Source organism: Rousettus aegyptiacus, unplaced genomic scaffold (genome assembly GCF_014176215.1).
Source record: "Rousettus aegyptiacus isolate mRouAeg1 unplaced genomic scaffold, mRouAeg1.p scaffold_m13_p_1, whole genome shotgun sequence".
Taxonomy (NCBI): domain Eukaryota; kingdom Metazoa; phylum Chordata; class Mammalia; order Chiroptera; family Pteropodidae; genus Rousettus; species Rousettus aegyptiacus.
In genome coordinates, this window is record NW_023416284.1 from 21,790,950 (window position 1) to 21,815,834 (window position 24,885).

The 24,885-nt window shown below is 44.2% G+C and overlaps 1 long non-coding RNA gene across 1 annotated transcript in view; it reads right to left on the reverse strand.

The window, feature by feature from the left end:
- Positions 1-24,885, reverse strand: part of LOC118611354 — a 47,358-nt gene that overhangs the window by 9,178 nt on the left and 13,295 nt on the right. The gene's annotated exons all lie outside the window — the stretch shown is intronic.

Here is a 24,885-nt window from a genome sequence, read left to right on the forward strand (position 1 = left end):
TTTCAACCACATCCTCACCAGCACCCTCCACTGCCCCTGAATCTGCCATCCCAATCTCCACTTTTTATTCACGGATACTTCCTTCCCTTCTGCTCCCATCCCAGGCTGGCTGCCTGCCAAATACTGCTGGAGAAAATCAAATAGCTGTGCTAATCCATTCCATTACAAATTCACAGTCTCCTACTTCTTCTGGGCTCACCATTGCCCTGCAATCCCCCTGTTCGCTCCTGGTCTAGTGCTCCTGTTCTACTCAACAATTGTGCTAACCCTTCCCATCCTGTCAGCCCAGTCCACCGATCCCTACCCCTCACTCTCAGAATACCATCTGTCCTATCTCTCAGAAAGAACAGGTCAGTTTCTTTCCTCGTCCCCTCTTAATTTTCCCATAGCTAACTACAGGAAGCCATGTGGTCTAGATGAAAGAAAACAAGATTTGGCTCCAGACAGACAGTCCACCATGTAAGACCTTCCTTCTTGGGCAAGTTCACCTCCTTGTAATTCAGTTTCTCTAGCTATGAGAGAGGGGTCAATATGGCATATTATCATACTTAGAATAACATCCAGACTTCTCACCATGGCCAGCAAAGGTGGCCCTATGTGGCCTGACCCTGTGTGCTCTGACTTCATCTGTTGCTCCCCTCTCCTTGGCTGAGCTGCTCCAGCATCATCGTCTTTTGGCTATTCTTGGAACACACCAAGCTCATCCCCACCTCAGGGCATATTCACATGCTGTTCTCTCTGCAGGGTCTTGGTACGACTCATTTACCCACAGACAGTTCTCAAAAAGGCCTTCCATGATTACCTCCATATAAACTAGGACCTCCTCCCATCTTTTCTAATCTTTTTAGCCTACTTTACTTCTCTTGGTTACGCATCACTTAATACTCTCTGAAATTGTATTTCTTTGTTTCCTTGTTTATTGCTTGTCTCCCTCCTCACTAAATCTCAAGCTCTGGGAGAGTAGTAACTTGTGTCTTGGTCACAGTAAACTTCAATGGTAAGACAATGCCTGCACATGACTGGTGTTCATCAAGTTTTATTAAATAAATAACAGAAGAGATCTAAGATGGCTATCTAAGGCCACTTGGTGCATGAATACCACCACCATCACTCCTTCGAGACACAATGACACCTGCTTTACATCCCAGTTCTAATATTTGATGGAATGGGAGCTGCCAGCTACCTTCTGACATGATATTCCCCTTGGCCAGTGATTGTCAAGGAGTGGGAGCATGACTTGCTCTGAACCAATCAGAGTCCTTCCTCGTATATTTCAAAGTACAGCCAGGAAAAGGGTGAAATTTCTCCTGAGCAGCAAAATGGTGAGGCTGGGAGCAGTTGGTGGTCTTTTCCCACGTGGCATGAAAAAGAGATTAATGTCCTGTCAACACAGCCCTTCTTGCAATTTAGACACCTGAGCCAATAATCATCTCGTTGTCCAAGCCAGTTTACATTGTGATTCTGTCACTTGCTACCAAAGACTTCTGCTGTGATAAGTGAATCGATATATGCCAAATGCCTGGAACGGTGCCTGGGTCAAAGCAGATGTACAGTTGTCGTTCGTTCCTTTCACACTACCCCTGTAATTTCATCCTTCTTGGCCTCTTCCCTTCCCATCTCAGATAAGGTGTTCCTTCTCCTGTCCAAGGCCACCTCTACCCCCTCTCTACTCAGAAACCTGCTCCTTCACATCCTCAGCTGGAGAAGGCAGAGGTCATGCTTATCTTGCAGGAAATAAAGAGCCTGTATGAGGCAAGGGCTGTGTTGGCTCATCTCACATCCCTCTGCTCCCAGCACACAGTATGTGCCCAAATGCCTGTCTTGACAGCAGAGTCAGAGCTGAATAGAATGAAGCTTCAGGCTCCTTATAAACCAAAGAGAGCTCCATTAAATGTGTAAAAAGGGAAGGGCTGTCTGTATGTAAGGGACTGTGATTGCGGTTTTATTAGCCAAATAGATAACCCTCATCATGAAAGGAGCCTTTCTGGAGTGATGGATGGTTCTGAAGCCCCAGAGGGACGTGGGTATTTCTCAAGTCCTCCAGTCAAACAAGTTAACTGCATAACGTTTCTCTCTCCATAGCAACTGGGTTGGCTTCCTCTGTCAGGACCCAGCACCTGTGCCTCTGAAAGCCCATCAGCTTTCTGCAGCCCACCATTCACTGGGCACACTCACTAGCAGCCCCCATCCTGGTCCATAGGAAGAGAAAGAACCAGCTTGGGGAGGGGCACAGTAGGGAATTCACAGTCCACATGAATGGGCCAGGCCATGGACCTCCTGCAGTATTCTACTCAGTACCTCCTGGCTTCTGTCAACCCTCAGGAGACCAAGGGGGTGGGTTCCCCGAGTGAAACTGAGGAAAGGTGGGGGGGGAGCCTCCTCAGTACCAAGAGCTGAGCACTTTTATTGTCCCGATGACCCAGAGGCAGGTCATCTCATCCGGGTTGTAGAGATGAGAAAACCGAGAGGCTCAACGAGGTGAAGGGACCAACCCAAAGTCACAATCTAGCTAGGTGCAGGATCCCTTGGACTTGTCTGATGCCCAAGCCTGTGTTCTTTCATCCTTATGATCTTGCTTCCTTTCCAGCTCCCCACATCACCGGTGAGCATAGCAGGACTAGAAGCAAGAGTGAGGAGCTGGGCATCTCGCAGGGAAGGAAGGATCTCAGCAGGCCCCTCCTACTGCTTCCAGGCTTCGCCTATAGAATGCCATAGGTGCCTGGGAAGACAGACACCCTACCGCCTTGGGTATCACCACAGGGAGGTCGTGAAGACAGTACATGCAGGCAGCTCCTTCAAGAAGTCTGACAAGGCACACAGAGAGGGATATTTTGTAGGATTCAGGCAAGCCACCTCAAACAGACAAAGGAGTCCATGGAGATGGAGAGGCTGAAGACACAGAAAAAAGGATTATCCATTGTATGAGTTCCCGGGAGCAGGGGGAGGCAGGAAGGTGTGGGACCTAACCCAGGAATCTGAAGAGTTTTTCTGCTAAAGGCCAGAGAGTAAATATTTTCAGCTTTGCATGCTATACGGTCCTTGTCACAACTACCCAAATGTCACTATGGTGCAAAAGCAACATAGACAATGCATGAATGAGTGAGTGTGGCTGTATTACAATAAAACTTTATTTACAAACACAGATAGCAGGCCAGATTTGGCTCTGGGCTAGTTTACCAACTCTGATCTAGATCACAGGGTGCAGCAGGCACTGTGTGAGGAGCAGCAGGCTTAATGTACTCGGAGAGAAGGGAGACCTCGTTCATCAGTGCAGAGCCATCCACAGTACAGGCACATAGTAGGTGTACACTGAACACTGACATGAATCATTGGACTAGGAAGCAGGAGGAAAGAAGTAGGTATTGGGTAAATTTAGAGAAATGTTGAGATAGCTCAAGTGTGATGGTCTTTACCCTTCAAAGAGAGAAGAATAAATCCGGCAGTATAGACTTCCATGGCAGGCAGACATAAGAGCCCAGTGACTCCAAAATTTGTGCAATTCATTAATGCAACCTCCTCCCGGAGGAGGAAGGTCTCTAACATGGACTAGAATACAGAGATGGGAGGCAGCTTTGAAATCTGCTGATAGCACACCTGGGGACGGGGATTAGGTACAAACTGATACAACAGCCCAGAGCTCTGGGCCAAAACCTCACAGACTGAAGCCAGCTGGTCCACTAGCCCAAATCACTGGACAGGCAGAAGCAATGATGAACTCCGCCCTCCTCCACCCGGAGAGTGTCACACTGGGCTGCTGTGTAGCTTGAGCAAGTTTTAGGCTGAAAGTTGAAAAGCTTTGGTTTCCAAGCTGCCTGCTACCTGTGGCCTGATGAAGCTGCACTCTTTCCCAAAAATTCTTTGTTCCATGACATCTGCAGGGGTTCTGAGTTTCATACAAGAGCCCCTAATATACTGAAAGAGGAGGAGGAGGAACAGGGAAAAGATGTGACTGATGATGTCTTAAGCCCCTGGGGACCCTTGAAGAGACTTGAACCCAGGAGATTAAAGGACATGGTAATACAGGGATAGGTACCTCTGTGACAGGTGACATTAGTCACCAGTCTCCCTCCACTATATCACATATTTCCACTTTGTCTCATTAAATCTGCATACTGGCTCCTACAAAGTAAATAATATTCATCCCCATTTAATGGATAAGGACACTGAGACTCAGAGGAAGGGAAGGAATTTGCCCATAGTCACACAGCTGATAAATACCCAGACTGGAGTCTGTGATTTCTGCCAGGCCCTGAACCACACTATCAATGCCAGGTTGCTCACCCAGATGGTACAAGCCTGGCATGGGTAATTTCCCATATCCCTGGTGTCTGTCACTCAGTGCTACTTGTGGGGTGAGGGTTGAAACTCTGATGCAGCACTCAAAGATGCAACTCCCTAGCTAGGTTCCTTCAGCACCGGATTTCATTCCTACTTGGGCTCAGCTGATATTGTCAGCTATTTCCCCAGGGGCACTACTGACTGATGGGGGAGACAGCAACCTGGAGGAGCCCGAAGCCTGGATCACTGAGAAAACACTGAGTAGACCAGGTGGCAAAGTGCCCCCGCCCCTCACCACTAAAACATAAAGAAAGGGGAGCTCAACTCTCATCCAGAACTTGAGCTTCTGCTTCCGAGGATGGTTCCCCTTGACTGAATCTCGATGTCAAAACCATCTGGTCCAACTTCATTTTATGAACTTTATTAAAAACTTACAGGAAGATGTGAGTTGAATGCTGGTTCAATTAGGAGAGTGTGTAACTTGTTGAACCCCATGAGTATTAATCGAACCTAGAGGAAGTTGTCTGGTGACCAGCCACAGAGTTCTGGCCTCAACTTTGACCTGTACCACATATTTATTAATGACCAAGTTGAAAATATAAAAGGCTTGTTTACCAAATTTATAGCTGATTTAAAAAAAAAATTAGATTGCAAAAACATCAACAGGATCCAGACAGCTCTAGACAGCCTGGACTGATAGGCTGAATCTAATAAGATAAAATAAAACAAGATAAATGTCAGGTCCTGAACTTGGCTTCAAAACAATAACTGCTCAAGGACAGAATTGAGGTGGGCGGGACAGCAATGGGACTTAGCAACAGCAGGTTTTAATAAAACTCTGAACAGTCATCACAGTTCAGTAAAACTCAACACAGTCAACATGGCTGTGACACTAAAAGAATAACCCGGGATGTTCATCACAGCATTATGTATAATAGCATAACACTGGGAACAATCTAATTGTCCAGTCAGTATTGTTCATCTATACAACCGACAACTATATACCCACTAAAAATAATAGTGGCATAAGAATATATTGAATGACATGCAAAAAAATATTATTAAATGAAAAACAGTAAGTTACAAAGCAGAATGTGCAGATTGAGCCAATTTTTATTTTTTAAAAGGGATTGAGAAAAAGCCGTAGAAAGATACACACTAAAATGGAAACGTGGCAGTTTCCAGGTGGTATTAGGAGTGACTTGGGGATCTCAGTAACTGTGTAAAGCTTTCGAAAGTTTCAGAAAGTTAATGCAGTAGAATTCTAGTGTCTAAATAGCTGAAGAAATAAGTCCTACTCTCATTTGGCGCAGCCAAGTCTGGGGGCTTGAGTCTAATTCCAGGCACTTCCCTTTACAGAGAACAACTTAGTTTGTGATAGATGGTGAGAGTAAACACTACGAGTGCTTAGTATGCCTGGAAGTTCGTTTAATCAGTTGTCTCATTCAGTGTGTTTTTCTAGACAAGGTTCATTTTACAGACAAGTTTCAGAGAGGCTGAGAAGCTTGCCCAAGGTCACAGTTAGTGAATAGCAGCATCAGAATTTGCTGAGGACATTAGACCCAAGAAAAGGAGACAGACAATTTCCTTGCAAGTGTTGATAGTGCTGCTAAGCATGAGGCATTACCAGCAGACTTTCCCTGGGAATTCTTAAGGTCAGGGCTGGCCAGCAGGGGTTTTAACTGACTAAAGGTCCCTCCAGTCGTCTTGGGAGAAATTCAGAAGGCACAATGCTAGGACCATTAGGACTGAATTTTAGAATCCCAGACTATAGAATTAAGACCCTCTCTCATAGGTGAAGAAAATTCAACTCTCAGGATTGGGAAAATCAGAGAACATGAGATTGGATTGGGAGAGAAAACTAGGAAAGTTAGCACAGGTTGATGTTAAAAATTAGCCACATCCTCCCACTTCAACCCAGCCCAGCCTCTGGGAGACTTGGTTCAGCTCCTCATCAAGAACCAAAGGACCTAAAAAATCTATCACACCTTGGGTACCAGGCCACATGAGGTCAGCCAAAGTATCTGTCATGCCTTAGGAAAATCTCTGTTTGGGGAGGAGAGCCCATGGCAGTGGGCCCCCAGAGCAGATCAGCAGAGCAAGGTCATCTGCAGCACTGGGAGAGGGGAAGCCAGTTCTGAGCACATCTTTCCTCTAGGTGTGACTGAAGCTAGCACGCTGGGATTGGGGCTTTTAAATACCCTCTACCATCTTGAAAACACATGGGTTATTTGGAGGAGAGAGAGATCTGTTCAGTGCAAACCCAGAGGGCAGAGCCAGCTTTAGCGTGGAAGGAACAAGAGAGGCGCATTTCAGCTCCCAGTTGCTGAGGTCCTGAGATGGAGTAGCACTGACCTCAGAAAGTGGCGGTCTCCCTGGCGCAGGTATTCCAGTGGATGCCACAGCCACCGAAAGGCGTTGTGCTCTGAACTTTGAAGGCATTGAGGGTCAGAACTTTGGGTTGGCTCAAAAAGCACATGCTCAAAAAGTTATTGATTGAATTAACTAATTAGTGAGATGAAGGGTTAAACCAGATTACCACCAAGGGCCCTTTTAAACAATGAATTTTTGGTCTACATGGAATTTGTAATTAATGTCTATAAGGTCCCGATTATTTTCATCATGACTCATTTTTTCTTTGTCCATGTCCTCATTGAACCCAACTGCAGTCCAAGTGGACAGATCACCCTATACCCCTTCCAGTTCATAACCTCTCACCCTAGTTGCTTCACCTTGAGGCTCTACATAGCACCCCATGATGCTATCATGCTATTAGGCTGCTTACTCAAGGCTCAGAAGTTGTTCATTTGGTTCTTTCCAACATTTTATATTTACAATGTAGTTAGCTACAAACTTGAGAATTCAAATGTTTGTTTTCCTGCTTGGTTATTTCCTCGGAGTTTGCTTTGCAAAAGGAAATTATTCGATGTCTTTGCCCAATTAATGACCAGCTCCTCTAGCAGATTTGGGGCCTTAAACTCAAGTTCTTCCAGTTGCTATACATTGCGATGATTTCCCAGCCCCAGAGCAAGCAGACTAAGAAACTTCTAACCCAGACACTTAGTTGTGCTAGAACATCCCAGAGACGTCTTAGGATGGGGGAACTCAGGGTTGTTCAACTCATCTCTACTATCTCTGAGTCACAAGAGCCAGGATGAATGTCCTCCCCCTTTACACGACTTTTCTTGAAGCTCTTCCGATATAACACCACTGTCTGGGAGATGGATCCCGGGAGGATGTCTTCTGGCACAAAATGGTCCTCCTGAAATCCATCATTCATTTCCTTTCTTCCTATAATTTGTCAGTCGTAGCAATGTGGGAAGACTGCAGAATAAGACAGGCACTTGGGCTTCTGTGAGAGTGCTCAGTGCAAACAGTAAGGTATATAGTCCTCAGACACATCATCAGGAAAAGTGAGCAGGAAACTTTTGTGTCTGGGATTCCTAACCCAGTGCAAACAATCACATCTGACTCTGCTCAGCAGAGTAACCTGGCCAAAAATCTAAATGGTTTCCTGGCACTTACAAACCCTTTGGCAAGACAAATGATTTGTAGGACCACCGGCAGGGTACACATGCATAGCCCCGCTTCCTCACCTACCCAAAGTCAGCTGTTTGCATGGCCTTATTACGAGTTTGAAGACTGCATACTAGAACCCATAAGGTGCCGGAATGTGCTGTGCGGACATCTGTGTACTGACGGATTGCAGGCATTTCTCAACAGATGGGACCGTTCCATATGGGGACGCATTCCCCCATCTGAGGCAGTGAGCTCGGGGGTGCTGCCCGTCCCCTGCCTTCTTCATCCTGATACCTTCTCAGGTGTTTACTTCATTACAATTTGTCACACAAAAGGTTTTTCTTGCTGTATATTCCAGGCTAATTTTAGAAATTTATTTTCACCTTCCGACATTGATTCCTAGGGCAGCTTGCAAGCTGCCTGAAACAAAAAATCAATGGTGACAGCAGCAGAGTAGGCCCAGTTCTTCATTAAACTGGAGCTCTGAGCAGCCCCCGTTCTGTCTCCTCCCTCAGGACTAGCTCTGGGCAAAAGTAAGCAGCTGGTAAGTTTTTCTTTGGTGGCTTGTCCTTTCCGTTCTGAGCCCTTTCAGTCTGCCTGCTCTCCCTTTCTCCTTTACCAAAACTTACTCCGCGAAACATAGAAAAGGAGAGGATCAAGATCCAGCGAGTGTTGCCAGACACTAGGTGAGGCAGTTTTCATGCATGGTCCCGCTGAAGTCAACTGATCTCTCTCAGAGGCTGGTATTGCCCCATTTCACAGAAGTGGATATTGAAGAACAAAGGGATCTATCTAGATGCCATCCAAGTGTCGCATAAATAGTAAGGGGGAGCTGGAATCAGAGCCTCTCTGATCCCAAGGTCCATGATCTCTCCATCGCACGCCACTACACTGATCACCACCACGGAATGGAAATCTAAGAGAAGGTTTTTGGGGAGTAGGATTCCCAGAGACACAGAAACTGTACTTTGCCCTGCATCCCGCAACCCCTGCTCAACAAAAGGTTCTGCTGAGTTCTGCACCCAGGAACTGGCTCTAATGAAGTCTCCAGGGACATTGGGCTGTGGTCCTGAGCCTCAGCTCCACCCCTGGGAGGTAGCAAAAGGGGCCAAGGAAATTCTAATTGAGAATTCACAGATCCCAGAGCAGAACTGAAGCCCTCTGGCCAAAGGTTATCCGCAAGATGTGCAGAGCAAAAAGTGGTTGCTGGAGATCCTTGAAGCTAGTTTAAAAGAGCAAGGCAGGAAGAGAGGCAGTGAATTCTGGAGCTGAGAAGGAGGTAGTGCTAAAGGAAGCCTAGGTCAGCCCTGTTCAGTACCAATATAATAGGAGCTACATATCTAATGGTAAATTGTCTAGTAGTCACATTTTATAAGATTAAAAAAACAGATAATATTAGTATTAATAATATATATATTTATCCCAACAGATCTCAATTTCAATATATGGCCAATATAAAAATTTATTAATGAGATTTTACCTTTTTTATACTAACTTTTCGAAGTGCTACATGTATCTTACACTTGCAGGACATCTGAGTTTGGACAGGTCAGTGTCAGGTACTCAATAGCGACATGGGCTAGATCCATGGTTTTTAAAATATGTTCCATGGAACCTACACCTCCTCAGAAGTGTTCTAGGGGTTTCCTAAATGTTTGGTTTTAATTTCATTTGCATGGATTTTAACTCTTTAAATTAATAACGTACATTTAAAAAAATCACACTTAGCTGTCCCATCTCAAATTTTAACACTCTGAAATCAATCCATAGGAAAACTTGTATTTGTATTTCAGAGAAAATATTAATTCATCTTCTTATATAATAAGTTTGTGCTAATAAAACATCTTTTAATGTTTTAAATATTAGTAATATATTAGAATTCAATCAAGTAATAATAATATCAATATTTACTACATGCTAAGTGCTCTACAGGCATCAGCTCATCAAATTCTCACAACAGTCTTTGAGGTGGGTTACCTGACACCCTTCACTTGGACAGAAAGGTACTGAGACTGGGTTGTTCAACAGCTTATTCGAGGTGGCAAAAAGCAATGTCAAGATTCTAACTGAATACTGACCATCTAACTTCTGAACCAAAGTTCTTTAAGAACCAGCTACCCACTGAACAACCCACTGAGCCTGTATAAATCCTGAGCCTTGTCAAACTTCAGGCTACCTCCTATTGACTCCCCACTGCACCCGGGCTCACAGCCTACATCACTCATAGTTTCTGTGGGCTCTTGCACACATGCAAGCACACCATGCAGCATTCTGTTTAGTTCATAATTTACTGACACGAGTACATACCAATATTAGCTTCAGTCCCTTCATAGCTGAGATAATGTTCTCTAAATCCTGCAGAGCCCCCAAACACTGGGGAGAGGTTGAATTTTATCCTGTAAATAATGTGGAGCCATTGAAGGGTTTAAGCAATGGAGGGTGTGACAAAAGAAGATCAGGTTTGCATGTAAGAACATTCGTTCTGGTAGTGGCAGTGAAGGTAGATTGGAGGGTGTTGAGACTGGAGAAAGGAAACCAATTAGAAAACTGCTAGAGTAGTGATAGTAAATATGAAAGGAGATCACAAATGATAAAAGTGCTGGGTCTTGGTGACTGAGTAAACCACTGATGGAGGCAACAGAGAGAAAGTCAAGGATGACTCTGGTCTCTGGTTAGAGTAGTTGAGTCAATGGTGGGACCATTGGCTGAAACAGTAAGTACAGGAGGAAGGAATGGATTGAAGGAAATGAGTAGACACAATGAGTTTTGATTTTGATATTGGAGTTGACATTGTAATTGACTGCCCAACATGCACTTAACTCCTCTTCCATCTATCACAGAAATGCAGTCTGAGGAAGTCATACCAGATCCAAAAAGGGCCCTGACCCATATAACTTATTCATGATAAGGCCATGACCCTTGCCAATGACTAATTTGGAACATGGGTCTAAGCCAATGATCACATAGCATTCACCTTGTGACTTATTGGTGTTAAAGCCATAAGTTGACCCATTTGGACCATAGGAAAGCATTTTTATTCAACAGTTAGGAGAGGAATGCTCTCCTAATGAGAACAAGGAAACTCTTCCAACTCAGGCGGCTGGGGATGTGGCACTTCTGGGAAAAGAGTAGAATGGAGAGATTGAAACACCTGGACCCTGGATGAACTCATAGAGCCACTGGAATCAAGCCACCCAGAAGCTCACCCTATTCTCTTATGTGACCCAATACATTTTCTTATTGCTTAAGCCACTTCGAATACAATTTTCTGCTACATAAAGGCACAAGCTTCCTAACCAATATGGAGAAGTTGAATTGATGTGACCCAGTACATAGAACCCCTTGGTTCTAGTTGTGTGACACAGCATCTCCAGGGTGAGCTCCCATCTGAAGCTCAGGAAAGAGGTCAAGCTGGAGATACAGATCCAATGGCACCAAATGTGATATCAACTGAGAATATAGATGAAACTGACCAAGGAAAGCACATGGAATGTGGAAAGGGAAGATGAGCAGGGTCAAGGACAGAACTCTGGGAAATTCTGGCATTGGGAGAGATCTAAAGAAAACAAAGGAGTAGAGAGAAAGTGAAGTTCTGATTGCGGGGAGGAGACTGAAAGAATATGGCCAGAGAAATGGGGAGAGAAGAAAAATAAAGAAATAAGAGAGGAGGGATGAGGCAACTGCTGAATAGTGAAGAACATTATAGAAATAAATAGGGACAAAATAGGAATAGTAATTAAGTGGCAGGCCAAGCTGCTTTCAGAATGAGACTCATAAATACAGAGGCTTCAATAAAATGGAAATTCATTTCTCTCCTACATGACAGTCCAGAAGGAGAGATGATCCATGAGGTCTCAAAGGATGCAGGTTCCTTCTGTCTGGTTGCTCAACCACCCCATAGGGTCTTACCTTTGTCCATATAACTACAACTGGCTCATCACTGGCATTTCTGCACTCCAGTCCACGGAGAGGGGTTTCACTTTCCAATGTTCAATACAAACAGCTTCCATATATGGATGTGATCTAGAAGCAAGTTGCACACATCCTTTTGGCAAGAACTGAGTATATGTTACACCTAGCTGCAAGGGAGCCTGGGAAAGCATAAACATTTGGGGACACAGCATGCTCTGGCACTAGGTACCAGGAAGTTGTGGTAGATGCTACAGGCGACTACCTCTCTACGCCTCAAGTTTATCATCTAGACTCACCTGCATGAATGTTGTAACCAAGTCAAATGGATAATCTTATGAATAAAGTCTAAGGATCTAATATATGCATGGTGACTGTAATTGATAATGCTGTACTATATAATTAAAATTTGCTAAGACAGTAGATCTTAAGAATTCTCATTAAAAAAAGATAAATATGCCAGGTGATGGATGTGTTAATTAAATTGATTGTGGGAATCCTTTTACAATATATATGCACATCAAATCATCACATTGTACATTTTAAATATGTTATAATTTTATTTGCCAATTATACCTTTATAAAACTGGGAGGGGAGAAGGGGAACATGAAAGAGATAAGAAGAAAATTTTAAAACTTTAATATAGAGGGAGAAAATGGATAATCTTAGACAACCTTGAAGAATTTCGGGCTCACAACACTTCAGCCGCCACGCCTTTGCCCACACAGGAGATGGCCTCACAGCCCAGTTAATGCAGCATGACTGCATGCTGTGTCCAGCCCCATCCCCTCCCTGCTTCCTGGCCCATCGGCCGAACTCTGGAAATGCACACTAGAACCACGCAGAAATCATCACAGTCAGGTGCTTTGCATTATGTAGGTCATGATTCCCTTTTTCATTTTTAATCTCCTCCTAGTCACTGACTTTCTTCTCAAAATTCCTTCCCCTAGCCTGACCTCCGCTTAAAACTATCCCTTTATTTCTCTCCTTCCTTTCGTCAATACAACCACCAGGTTCTTCTGAAACCCCCTGCAATCTGGCGTCTGCCCCATCACTCAGCTGAATCTGTCACTGAGGTTGTTAAATCTAATGGTCTTTTTCTCAGCCCTCTTCCTCCTCCACATGCCCGGGTCTCATTAGACACAATTGACCACCCCTTCCTTGAAACTCTACCTCTCGTGGCTGCTATGATGTGCCACTCCACACGCCTGCCCTCCACCTGCTCCCTCCCTCTCTATCTCTTAGTCCTGACTCTGTGTCTTTCTTTCTGTTACTCCTCAAAGACAGACAAAGGCCTATGCAACTTCTATACAGGAGAGTCACCCTCCTAGCCTAGTATAGTAGAAAAGACCTAACCTGGGCTCAAATCTCAGATTTGCCACTTACTTGCTGTGTGACCTTGGCAAGTGATTTAGCATCTCTGAATCTGTTTCCTCTCTGGAAAAACAGGGACACGAATACCCCTATTTCAGGCAAGGCAACTGCTTAATAGATAATGTTCAAAACCCTCAGTGACCTAACAAACATGTTACAGTCTAACGCAGGGACCAGGAGCTTACTATACAAAATTGTGCAGGAATTCAATCCAGTGGCTCCGCCATCCCCTAAGGCTCATAGTGCTCCACTGGATTTTCTGTTTTAGCAGACTACATGGAAAAAGAGCGAGCAAGTGTGGGGAACATCATATGATATTTTTAGGTAACAGACACAAAAGTGGTATGTTACTCCTACCACATTCCATTGGCCAGAACTCAGTCACATGACTCAACCTGATAACAAGGGTGGCTGGGAAATGTAGTTGCAGGAGAAAGAGGTAAGGGGATTTTATGAACACATAATATCCTCTCTATCACGGGGTTGCTGTGAAGATGGAAATAAAAGTGAATCCTATGACCTTTCTGGAATACAGTAGATGCTATATGAATAGTAGCCATTAGTATCCATTTTTGTACTGTTTGCAAACTTTTCCAAATGTTTAAATCTTTACAAAGGCTGAGATAAATAGATTGTGGGAGCAGATAGAAATAAGGAGGGAAACAACCATTGTGGACAGAAATGAAAGTGCAGGCCAGATAGGGGTGTAGGGTTGGAGTAGAAGAAGGCAAGAGTGGGCAGTTGGCTCACAGAGAACAGGGAGCCTAGTGGTGATGAGCACCTCTGATTTCCTGACCAGCCCTGGCTCCCACCTGAGTCAGAACAGGCATAGAAAGATCTGAGTTTCCTTGGAAACCATTTTTCTGGCCCTCTCTGCACATTATCAGCCAAGTTGGTTGTAATCAAACCCCCACGGGGCAGAGAATGAGCTCTCAAACTGCTGTCCTGGGGTTCTGTCCAAATTGCTTGCATTTCCTATTTAAATTGGTAATTTCCCCAAAAGTGTTCCTCCTGCCCATCATGAAATTTGTTGGGAATGGGAAGCTCTGGACATGCACCCAGACACAGCCCGTGGTGGAGTGCCTCCAAGCAGTCCCAAGTCCTCTGGACAACCTGGGCCTCAGGATAGCCACACGAGGCCAGGACCCTGTTCTTGGGCCCCTCAGAGCACAGAGGGAACAGCCAGGAAGTTAGCGGTGGAGAAGGGCCTATGCAGGCCACAGTGGGAGTCTCCAGAATGGTGGGCATCACTGTCCAGACTGAACATGGGAGGGGCTGACTGTCATACCTTTTTCAGGTACACACTTTCCAAAGGAAAGAGATGGGGGCTGGGCCGGGGCATCAGATAATCTTAAAGTACTCAAAGCCAGAGCAACAGGACAAGGGAGAGCTGGGGAAGTCTCAGAGTGTTAGACATACAGATTCCAGGAGGCTCTGAGGCCACTCAGTTCCATGCCTTGGTCACAAGCCAGCCCAGTCCCCAGTGGGACTACCAGAAGGAAGACTAGACCTGTGTCCCCTTTCCTTTCAGAATGGGCAAAAGGCCTATCTCAGACACGGACGCTCAGGAGCATTCTTAGCTAGCCACATACACATAAGTGTGTATTTGTGTGTACATACATATTGGAGATATCTGCATGTATCTGTAGATAGACACATACATGTGTACATGAATGTCATGCATACTGAGCCCCTTCCAGGCACAGCAGGCATGTTCATGTTCACGATGGACATAGGGTCAGACTACAGCACACCATGCGCAACTACATGTGATGGCCTCTATGAACAAACATGCACACTGACACAGTCTTATCAGCCACCGCAACACGACCACTGACTCGCACGTGTACTCAGACACACATATATGAGACTGAGGGGGAGGGAGAACCAGGCCAGGGGCTGGACCCTGCCTTGCAGGTGGCTGAGCAGTGGTCAGCTTGGATCCCAAATTACTAGATAGATCCAAAGCCTTTTGGCCAAATTGAGTCTAATCCAGTTGCACCTCAGAGCCTATTCAGCACATGATACAAAGGTAGGGTTGGGAGTATCTAGGTGGGGCAGGGTGGGACCTTCCTGGGTGAAGCAGGTTCCCAAACTTCAGGAGGGATCAGGGACCAGGAATAGCCCCTAGATGTGGCCTTACTTCCAAAAGTGAAGCTGGATGTTAAGGCCTTATCCTAGTGGAAAAGAACAGGTAAAACCAGGAACCAGTAATGGGCCTGGGCACCTACAGTGAGGGGAGCAACTGGACTTGTGGGCCCTGGGTGCCCAGGGTCCCCCAGCTCTCAGATGCTGTATTCAGGGAAGCACAACTACCAGCCCACCTCCACTGCGATGCTGGGCTCTGCATTCAGAGCCAGGCTGGTCAGGGTGAGCTCAAGGGCTTGACAGACAGGGCCTACAGGCTCTATCTAGAGCTTAAGGAGACTAGGGGAAGACAGACATTAACTGAGCCAGCCAGACCCCAGACTCTACTATTTTCTCTGCTGCCAAGAAGACACTGGAAGACCTGTTCTCCACCTCTAGAACCTGCCCTCAGGGCCCTGCCTCTACACAACCTACAAGGGTCTTGGTCATGCATGCTCCCTGGTCTCTCCTCCCACTGCTGGGAGCTGAGAGCTGAGCTGCACAACTGAGGGGTGGAAGCAGGTGTGGTACTCTGATGACATGAGTGGCTGTCTCCACCATTTTTCTTCCAGCCCCAGTACTGAGAAGAGTCCTACAGAGCTTCACAGCCCACCTGTTCCTTTCTAAGCAGACAGGTGCAAGAAAAGAAATGAGAACTCCAGCAGGGCAGGCACAACCAGCTGTCTGCAGCTGTGACTCCACATCTTTTAGCAGAGCCTGCTGTGGTGAGAAAAAACAGGTGGGGTGAAATTTCAGAACACTCAGAGTTTTCCTACAACTCAGACACACACACTCTCTCTTTTTCTCAATATATATACTACTCTCTCTGACTGGAACATTCTTCCACCTCCTTGTTTCTCAGAAAACTCTTATTTAACCATCAAAACCCTGTTCAGGTATCCCCTCTTCTATGAAATCTTTCCCTAGCACTCTCCCTGTTTGATGAATTATTCATTCTTTCTTCTGAGCTACCTGCATTATAGCATGCGTTGTGATTATCTATTCATGACAGGATGTCTGTCTTCCCCTCTTGACTATGAGCTCCTTGGGGGTAAGAGGTGTGTGACACTTGTCTCTGTGCCCCCAGCACCACCTCAAGATCTGACAGAACATGTCAGGAGAAGCAGGGTGAGACAGCATTTAAGACCATAGGCTCTGGAATAAGCCAGACCGAGTCTGAATTCCAACTCAGCCTCTTTTAGCTCTGGGACTTGGACAAGTGGTTTCAACTCTCTAAGCCTCAGTTGGTCTGACCGTGAAATGGGAAGAGCAAAAATAATCACTGTCTCATGGATTGTCATAAGAAATAAATGATACAATAAAAATTGAGAGGTTACCCCAGAACCAGGCATATTAATTACCTTTGTTATTATCTACACTGATGATTCTTTGCTGAAAAGTCATAATGACTCCTATACAGCATTTCTCCTAGAAATCTCATCAGCAAGTGAATAAAATTAAGTGTGATGAGTTCCACAACAGAGCAGTGGTGCCCTGAGAGCTCAGAGAAGGAACCACTAACTTTAGCAGCAGTGTTTTCCAGGGGCTTCCTTGGCTTCATTACCTTCATTGGCTTTGGTGTCAGAAAGTCCCAAGTTCAAATCCTGACTCAGAAAGTAACCAGCTGTATAAGCTTAGGGAAGTTATTTAAACATTCAGAAACTGAAATGTAATGGAAATTTAATTCTGCAAATAATAAAAAATAATATTTGTCATGGAGTGAGCAAGGACTTCCCAGAGCAGGTGACATTAGACCTTGGCAAATGAATAGGAGTTTTCCAGGTGGAGAGGGGAAGCCAGGGAATTCCTGACGGAACAGTAGGTTCAAGGGTTTGTGAGCTGAAAGGACATGGTGATTCCAGATCATAGTGTATAAAAGGGAAGTGGCAGGAAAAAACCTAGAAAGAAAGGCAAGGGCCATATTGGGACAGACCTAGAATGTCATGCCAAGTGGTTCCTGGCACACACCTCCAATGACAAGGGTCCCTCATCTAGGATGTGCCTGGCATGTACCAAGGGGTTCAATAGATATTTGTAGGAAAAACAAATGAGTTAGTGGCACTGAGACCCTGACTCCTGACCCTTTGTCTCTGCTAGAATTCCAATTCTGCTGTGAATTACCTGCAAGGCCATGAGCCTGTTTTTCATCTGAAGTTGGAAATGGGATGGACAGAATCATCATGCCCTCAAGGATTTGTCCTGAGAGATAAATGAGAACCTGCCCTCAGTTCTTGCCACAATAGGCTCTCAAGTTCTAGGTCACAATTACTCTCTCTGAAAGAAATTCTTTTGAAAACAAATGACTTATTCCATCACAAACATCTTCATGCCAAGCCCCATTCTAGGACCTTCTCATACATTCTCTCATTTGGTCTTCTGAACATCACCATTAGGAAGACTTTATGATCCCATTTTACAGATAACAAGCTCAAAGAGGTTAAGTGATACACCCAAGTATATACCTAAGTCACACAGCTAGTCAGTCAGATCTTAGACCCAAACTTCAGTTTTTCTCGCTCCAAAACTTGCCACCGCATTGAAGATGTTTTTTAAGCAATAAAAACCTTTTCTTTAAAAAAATAAAAATAAAACGTGACATTGGTGAGAACTCCAATTTATAAAACAATGAAAAGCAGAGCTTCCAATGGAGCAGGGGCAGGATGCCCTGCTCAATTTCCTCCGTGCCCCAATCACGCACCCAGACATCCCCGTCCCACTGACCCCAGAAGCTCCAGGGAGCATACATCCAAACCGCTGCACTTCACTCCCTCCCATCCAAGCTGCATGGCCAAGAAACTGCCACAAAACTTGGACCCACCAATAGGCCCGACATCAGAAGACCAATTCCTGTGCTCTGCAGCTCACAGAATAAAACGTATTCCTTCTGATCCCTATCCAGTCTCCTGATAAGCCAAGCTGCCACGTCTTAATGTTCCTCCTGTTAAGGTGCCCAAGGGTCCCTTAGATGTCTGGTTCCAGCCTGCTAGTCTTTGAACTTGAGACATTCTAAGCATCCAGTAGTCAACTTAATAATTCGGGGAGACATGAAAGGTGGTCTAGGCAGCAGTCAGAAAATCTGGATGGACTGGACGCTCTCCCTAAGGGCTCCTCTCCAGGGATGGCTGCTTGAATCAAAGAGTTAGGGATCATGGAAAATTCATTTGCAGCCACAACAGGATCCTGTTAGCAAGCTGTCCTGGGGATGGAAGGTGGGGGCAGCTCACCTATATCTCTATCAGAAGCTGTATCCCTGGATATTTAATAATCAGCTCTGCTTGGCTTAGCACTATCAGAGCCCAGAATTGGGTTTTATCTCATGGCCCCATGGCCTAAAACCATGTCAGAAAAAGGCTGACTCCCCTGCCCTCTGGCTGAGGACAAACCATGGCAGCAAACCCTCTTCTCCTTTGGCTCCACAGGTCACTTTCCTGGTTCTCCTCCAACCTTTATGAACATCACCTCCCTACATCCTTTCTGATTCCTCCAGATAAGTGGCTGCACGTGGTGAATCATCTACAAAATTTAAAACACCAAAGCCCAGGTCTGCCCTCCAACAACTCTCATTCAGCTGATCCTAGGAAGGCCCAAGCACTGTCATGTGCAACTGGGTTTGAGAACCACAGCACCGGATGAAGAATATGTCCTTGGCCTTTCCATTTTTGAAGATTAATTTCAGCTTACAGAAAAAGAAATACATTAACAGTGGCTTAGATAAGACAGAAGTTCATGTCTCTTATGGGTATAGACTCTACAGGTCCAGACGAGTTTGGCAGGGACTCAGACTCCTACTGCCTCATGGCGCCAAACAGCTGTTTAATGTTCACATCCTTATTCTAGTCAATAGGAAGGAGAAAGGAGCAAAGAGTGACAAAGGCAGGCAAGGATGACTTCCCCTCCCTCCTCACCAAAGGCAACCTAACACATGACCACGCCCAGCCTCACGGAAGGTTGGGAAGCATAGTCTTTATTCTAGGTGGCTGAGTCCAGCTAAAAGTGGGGGGTTCTGCTTTCTGAGGATGAAGAAGAGAGTAGTTTCTGCGGTAGCTGTGTGACTCTATTGTATCGCCAGCCTAGGACTTCAGCCACTGCACCTGAGCGTTTCCTCCCGCTGCACCAGAGGCCCCTCAGATGCATTGTGTTCAGCTGGAACTCATCTTACTAAAATCCAGGAGGTGGCCAGGGTTTTTGAAATTACAGGCCTGGCTCTAACACTCAAGTGACCATGGATATGTGTCTTAGCTCCTATGAGCCTTTGTTTCTTTATCTAAACATATTTTACATGTTGTTGGGAAGATCAAACAGTGGGCTTACATAGAAACACCTGGCATAGTGCCTTGTGTAAAGTAGGAGGTCAATGCATGTTAGTTTCCTTTACTTTGTCTTTTTTCTTTCCTAGTCTAAAACAACCATTCCCTTCTCCATTCTGTACTGCCACCCCAAAACAGATATATTTTTGGCCATTAGGCCTTAAGGACAAAACCCCCAGATGTGACAGTAATCTTATATCCTTGTCAAAGGAGGAAAGCCAGAGAGGAAGGAGGAGAAATTATCTCTACAGAAAACGAGGTGATTCTTCCATCTAAACACTTCCCAGGATATAGGGCAACTCCTCAAGAACTAACCAATCCCGATGGCTCAGAAATCCTTCCCCTTATCTGACCTGCATTCTCACCTTTACCTCCAGAGAAATCTTTTTTCTCTCCTTCACTCCCTTTATTTGACTCATGGCTAAAGTGTTGGAGAACAGATGCAGTGTTGGTCAAAGTCAAAAGTCTGGCCAACTTCACAATTCTCCAGTTATGGACTGGACCAATTTCCCAAGCATGGACTGATTCTGGACCCCAGCCACAGAGCACCCCAGACCCAGTCACAGACTGCCATAGGTTGAACTTTCCTCCACTTTTGCTACTCAAAGTGTGGGACCCAGAGGCATCAACATTACCTGCAAGCTTGTTAGAAATGCAGAACCCCAGGTTCTACTTGAAAAGCAACTCAGGTGTTTCTTACATACAGTTAGAGGCACAGCACCATTTGAATATCCAGATTTTATCTCAGCTCCCATCAGTAGAGAAATAATTTGACATAAATGGAGGGAGGGGGTTGCCCTACATCTCCCCTTTCCTTCCTCTCACCTTCCCCAGGGACCCAGCATCCACGAGGTGACCCCTTACATCCTCTAAGCTGCTGTCATCCTAGTAATAACTTACTCCATCCACTGAGCCAGTTTCTTCCAGTAGTTATGTCTGGCAATGACCACAGCTGGTGTGGAATCCTTTAATGCTATATCCTCATTTGAATGACATGTTGTAGGTTTATCGGAAAGATTATGGAGAAAGCATGTAAAACACCAAGAAGAATACCCAAAACATAGAACATATCCATTAAGTGGTAGCTGTGTGACTTTGACCATCCCTGAGCATACCAGAGCCTCAGTTTTATCACCAGCACCCGATATACAACACCAACATAGAGTGGGTCTTACCGTGTGAGTTCTATCTGATTCTCAACTCAGTGGAAGGAGAGATGATCAAATCCAGGATCATCCAATGAAGAGAGGAGAGTACAAACAAGAGGTATGAGCCCAGATTTAAGGACAGGTAAACCCAGGATAGTTTTGATGAACAGCTTGGTGGGAGCAAGAGACACACAGAAGAGAAATGGATGATACAGACAAAAGGATGATGGAGCCAGTGGTGGACCTTGAAGACCAAGCTAAGAAATTTTTGTTGAAGGCAATAGCGAACTATGGCAGATTTTAGATCAGGAAGTAGAAGATAGCACAAAGTACAGAAAAGACTAATTTAGGGCAGTGGGTAATGGTAAAGAGGAGATCATGGGTTCGAGAGATATTGCTGGGGTAAAACGAATAGCACTTGTTGACCAATGGGATGTGAGAAGCAGGAAGATGAAGGACAATTTGACAACAATGATGGTGAAATTAATGACAGATAAGGCAGCCCGGAGATGAACTCTTTCCAAGTGGAAAGTGATGTGTTTTGCTTTAGAACTCCATCCTTCATCCAATCAGCACCTCTTAAATACCTGTGCTAAGTACTGCATGGGGTGTTGAGTATATCATGGTATACTAAACAGGCAGTTCCTGCCCCCTATGGGATATCTAGCTAGGCCATTCAGAGAGGAGACAGGGCTGGAGAAGGTTTTGGAGTCATCCTCCTAACTGACCTGGACATACATTTTAGAAAGTGTCAAGAGGTAGAGACGTCTTCAAGAGCTTTCTTCAAGACCTATATCAATCCGAATTTGTCATACTACCCAGTTAAAGCCAGTGCCACATCCAGCTTCCTTCTGCAGGACCCAGCTCTAAGATGAGCATGGCAGAGGCAGCTCCCTTAGAGATGGATACCAGACCCAATGGACATGACCTCTGTCCTCTTGATTACCTGCTGGTGGGGAGTCTCATGATTGCAATCATCTGATTAGGGATTCATGCTCTCAACAGAGCTGAGCAGAGACACAGGCCAAAGAATCTGAGCCAGGTAGAGTAGTCTTAGTTATACTGTAATGCAGGTGAGGTTTTTCTTCAGCACTGCCCCACCTTCACCTCAAACTTCCCTCCTTCCACTGTACCTTCTGTTCCCTGCACTTCTCCAGAACTGCAAATGTGCTAACTGGTCTCCACTTCCCCCACCCTCCTAAACTCAGACTCTTACCTCCCTCTCTACCCCGCACCAGCCCTGGCCTCTCGGCCTGCCCCTCCAGACTCACCACACACACTCCTGGCCCCATCAGCCCAATTAAGTCAGCAAATTCACAGTTAATTAAATACTGAGCACTTAGTGTAAAGATATATCATTTGGAGGTAAATTGCAAGAATGATGCTATGAAATTATATTTTTGTGTGCTCTAATTGTGTGGACACAACTTATAATTCCCTGTGGTTTTTCTGTGGTCAATGGGAAATGGATATTTATATCTCTTTGACAAAATTCAGAGGCTAATATAAGTAGTATATGTTATATAGAAGTCATATCTCTCTTTTTCTGACATAGGATAGTTAGAACTACAGTCTCCCGGCATTCATTCCTTGGGCAGAAAGCAATCCCTAGATGATATAGCATTTCAGTGTAGAAAGGCAATCTTTTCTATTACCATCTGCTCTATGATGTGGTTTCCAGGAATATACCATGGGAGGGACTCCCTTTCCTTCAAAATCTACTCCTCCAGCAATTTTGTCAGCCTGAATCAAAAACCTTAAAAATATGCATATTCTTTGACTCTTTAATCCTACTTCCAGAAACTAATTCTAAGGAAAATGTATGTGCAAGGATGTTGTGGAGCACTGTTTCAAATAGCTAGCCACACATAGAAATGGAAAAAACTTAGATGTAATATACACACAATGAGATGCTATGCGAGTTACTTACCTAATGTCTCTCTGCCTGAATCCACCTTTCCAGATTCTGCTCCATTGTTGGGGCCAGGACTCTGCACACTTCACTTCCCAGACTCCAGGACCAGCTGGCTTCCTGTTAGGTTCCAGCAATGACAGATACTCAAGGAGAATTGGAAGGCGGGGTGAGGCAAAAAGGACTAAGCTCCTGTTTCTTCCTTTCCTGCCAGCACCACTCTAGCAGCAGCAGAAGCTGGCTCCAGCCTCCACTTTCTTCCTCTAAAATCCAGCATCTTCAGATTCCTCCAAGATACCAGCAGCAGCTGATGACATCCTTTCTTCCAAGGTTTGAATACCCCAAACCCTTTCTCTGAGGTCCTAGATTTTAGTGTTCCCCTCATCTTTTCTTTGGCTCTTTTAGCTTTGGAGGGTACATGCTTCCTTCAGCTATTAGTGCTGGATCACCTCCATGTTCCCTTCTTGCTCTATCAGTATCTCAAAACCTAGGCAACCAATTCCCTATATTGAATTCCCTCTGCTTGAAATACCTTGTGCGGTGTCTGATTTCCTAACTGGGTCTCAGCTAATGTAGATGCCATTTCACACCCATCAGATGGATAAAAATTATAAATGTAAAAATATCAAGGGTTAGTTAAGATGTAAAGCAACAAGAAATTTCACACATTGCTGACAGAATTATAAGTTTATATAACCAGGGTATAGAGCAATTTGGCGGGCAACACCTAGTAAAGGTAAAGATATATCACACTTCAAACCTGTAATTCTAGTTCTGGGTATGAAATCCAAAGAAATTCTTACAGATTACACAAGAAGGTAGCATCGTTTTTTGTTTTTACTATTAGTTGCAAATGAATGTCAATTATGGTATACTCGTATAATGGAATACTAGACAACAGTTAAAATAAATATATGAAATTTATATATAGCAATTAGATAAAACTTAGAAGCATCATTTTGAGTGAAGAAAACAATATACAAAAGGATGTTTATAGTAGAATATTATTACATATAAAGTTTTAAGCCTACGAAGCAATACTGTACATTATTAATAAATACATATGGATATAGTAATGACAATATACGCATGCATGAGAAGGGAGAAGCACTCAGTCTAGAATATAGTTACTCAGAGGCAGAAGAGGGAATGCAATCATAAAGGTAACACAGAGGCCTTTGACTTTATTTCTTAAGCCATGGTAGTGTGTACCATTAAGTCTGGAAGGCAGAAGATTAAAGAGGGGGATAGAATCTGCAGTTAGGAGTGGGGGAGAAGTAGGGACCAGTTAGCATTTTATGCATCAACATCTATTAAAATGATTATGGAAAAAATATGACTTATGGACATGAAGAGCTGTTGGGAACATATCAAGTAAAACTTATGAGCACAGGACTGTATGTATTTTATTACTCCCTTTTTATAAGATACTGTATATGTCTGTAGGAGGGAAAATGGCCAGAAAAGAACACACCAAGTAGCAGCAGTGCCTACCTCTGAGGAGGAGGATTATAGCTGACTTTTATTTACTTACTTATGTTTATCTGTATCTTCTATTGTTTCTAAAACAAATATGAATTTCTTATATAATAAAGACTTAAGGGTTTTTTTTTTTTAACTTACTTCTACAGAAAACCCTCTCTTATTTACTGCTGTCATCTCAACATCCCACTGTGGGATTTCCTAAAGCATGGAATGTAAGATGATTTCAAGTGGTTTAAAGCAGATTAAGCATTTCTTGTTTTCATAAATATATGTTTATTTTAACCTATATCACAAAAATAAATTAGTTTTAACAAATGGTGCTGAGGCAACTGGACATCCACATACAAAAATAAATAAATCTAGAAACAGCCATTATACACTTCATAAAAATTAACTCGAAATGGATCACAGATCTAAATGTGAAATACAAAACTATAAAACCCTCTAGAAGATAGCATAGAAGAAAAATAAATTAGTATATATCAAACCAATGATTCGATTGATAACTCAAAAATTTTTAAATGGGATTCCTGCAGTGCAGGGAAAGAAGATTGTCTTTTCAATAAATGACACTGGATCTGCAGGATATCTACATGGAGAAAATGTAATTTAGACCTTTCTTCCCTATACAAAAATCAGTTCATGGTATTTAAGTGTTAAAGATAAAACAATAGAGCTTCTAGATGATAAACATGGGAGAATCTCTTCATGACTTGTGGTGCAAATGTTTCTTAAACAGAACAAATTATTACTAATCATATAGGAAAAGATTGAGAAACCAGGCTACTTTAAAATTAAGAACTTCTGTTTATCAAAAGATACCAT